The sequence below is a fragment of the Lactuca serriola genome, chromosome 3, assembly GCF_051521515.1.
Source record: "Lactuca serriola cultivar US96UC23 chromosome 3, Lser_US96UC23_V15, whole genome shotgun sequence".
Lineage (NCBI taxonomy): Eukaryota > Viridiplantae > Streptophyta > Magnoliopsida > Asterales > Asteraceae > Lactuca > Lactuca serriola.
In genome coordinates this window covers 112,134,156-112,136,685 of record NC_136410.1, presented here as the reverse complement: position 1 = coordinate 112,136,685, position 2,530 = coordinate 112,134,156, and the positions used below count along the sequence as shown (strand labels likewise).

At 37.8% G+C, this 2,530-nt stretch overlaps 1 pseudogene; it reads left to right on the top strand.

Annotated features, from left to right (window-relative positions):
* Positions 1-815: 815 nt before the first annotated feature.
* Positions 816-2,176, top strand: LOC145093055 (zinc-finger homeodomain protein 2 pseudogene; annotated as a pseudogene).
* The last annotated feature ends 354 nt before the right edge of the window (positions 2,177-2,530 follow it).

The following is a 2,530-nucleotide window of genomic DNA, read 5'->3' as shown; positions in this document are numbered from 1 at the left end:
AATGTTTTACATCAATCCATATACATAAAAAAGAAAATAAAGTATAATATCAAAATAAAATATAATTTTAGATGAATACACACATATCAAACCGATGATAGTTGAAAAAAAAAATCATCACAATTTATTATGCAAATGGTTATTTTTTATGTATTTTTATTCGGTTTAACCGGTTTATTCTGATAGGTTTAATCCAGTTTTTCTAAAATCCAGCTGGTTCAATCCAGTTCAGAAACATGGCCGTTCCAAACGTATTTTGGGCCCAGGGCGAGAGAAAAAAATGAGCTCTTAAAATACATAAATGTCGTCAAGTTTTTATTATAATAACTCAATAATTGAAAGAAAATTATTTGTGCTATCTTCTAAATATAACAATTTTTATAAAAAATTTGGGTCATTTTGAAAGATGGGTCCTGGACAGTCGCCCCTATCGCCCACCCTCTGGGACGGGCCTGTTTAGAAATCGATATAAACCGATGATAGTTAAATCGTTCCCTCTTTTAGTTTCCGATCCAACCGATTTAACCCGCTGGTTCAAACGTGTCTAAATAAAAGAGACACCCGCTTATAATTTTGCCATTGTTGATAATGGATTAATGTTGAAATTTTAAAAGTGAAATCGCCATCAGCGCTTCTTAACATATTGTAATTTTTGAATTTTATTTTGGTATTTTAATTTAACAATTATAATATCCTCAACATAATACGTACATAATATCAAGCTAGTATAAGATATTGTGGTGTAAATAAGCATAGAAACCTCTCTCTCTCTCTCTCTCTCTCTCTCTCTCTCTCTCTCTCTCTCTCTCTCTCTCTCTCTCTCTCTCTCTCTCTCTCTCTCTCTCTCTCTCTCTCTCTCTCTCTCACACACACACACACACAAAATCAAACTCGATGGAGATGAAGAGGAGGGCAAACTGGACCCGTCTTCCTTTGTTCTCTCAGGGTGGGTGGTAGGAGACACTGTTTAATCTCTATATTCCTTGATCCTCAAGTTCCAGATTTCCAGCAGGATTTGCGAAATTTTAAATACTTGAATTGGTGTTTAGGGTGAGGGATCATGTGTTCACATGTCAAACCTAATGGAAACTAGAGAGAGAAACTCCATTAATTATCATATTCCACCTCAATCCACTCAAGAATCATCTTCTACCTCAAACACCAAAAGAAATGAAACCCCAAATCATCTTCATCAGGGAGACCAGTATCGCGGATTCAGGTTACATAAAGAACAACCGGAAGCTGCAGAAACACCCGGAAGGAATTCAAACTCGGATCCGGATCCAAATCTTTCTGGACTGGTCTCTCAAGCTCCCTCGCAGCCACTACCACTAGCACCACCACCTTCAACAACCTCTATAGCGCCGGTTGCAGTGGTGGTGGTCCGGTATCGTGGATGCTTAAGGAACCATGCTGCCAATATGGGCGCTCATGTTCTCGATGGGTGTGGAGAGTTTATGCCTAGCGGAGAAGATGGCACGCCAGAAGCATTAAAATGTGCTGCCTGTGAATGCCACCGGAGTTTCCACCGGAGAGAGGTAGAAGGCGAGACTACTTCTCAAATACCTTTGACACATAATCAACCACCTCCCGCAGCTGCTGTACATATACCTCCCGCACCATCATCTCAGCAGCGGCACCACCGGTATTATCACCACCCAATGCCGCCTATTATGATGGCATTTGGTGGGGCTGGCGGCGCACCGGCGGAATCATCTAGTGAAGATCTTAATGTATTCAGAACAAGTTCAGGAGTGCAATTAATGGCGCAAACTTCAAAGAAAAGGTTTCGAACGAAATTCACACAGGAACAGAAGGAGAAGATGCAAGATTTTGCAGACAGAATAGGGTGGAAGATCCAGAAGCAAGATGAACAGGAACTTGTACAATTCTGCCACGATGTTGGTCTGAAAAGACAAGTGTTTAAAGTATGGATGCACAACAACAAACAAGCCACTAAGAAGAAAGAAATGTAAGAATAATAGAAATTATATTGCATAGATTCTTTCTTTTGGAAAATATTCTTATTTTCTAGACTAGTCTAATGCATATAAATGTAGTGCAAGTTAGACATTATAATTCCCATCCATTGCTATTCCCAGATTTTGATCATGATTTTAAGAACATTTTACTAGCAATTCATATTTTGTGATATTATATTATAGTTTTTTAATTAGTTTGTATTCTTTTTTCCGGATTGTATCAAATAGGTTTTGAGACAAAAGTAACTTCTATTAATCTACATACGCTTTCTAGTCAATAATGTTTATCTTAATCTTCACAACCAACATGAACAAAACGTGTAGAGAAGGAAACATAGGGATTAATAACTCCAAGAAGAGTGTACAGTGGTACCCACAAAGATTACATGGTATCTAAAAAAATTTTAAACCTTGAATGAATGACAAGAATAAACATAAATGAGGAATGAGGAAAAAGAAGAAAGAATGCATTCTTAAATAATTCATCAAGAAAAAACGATTCTACCCACATTTTGGGTGTACTGCACGACAAACAGGTCGGACCTAGC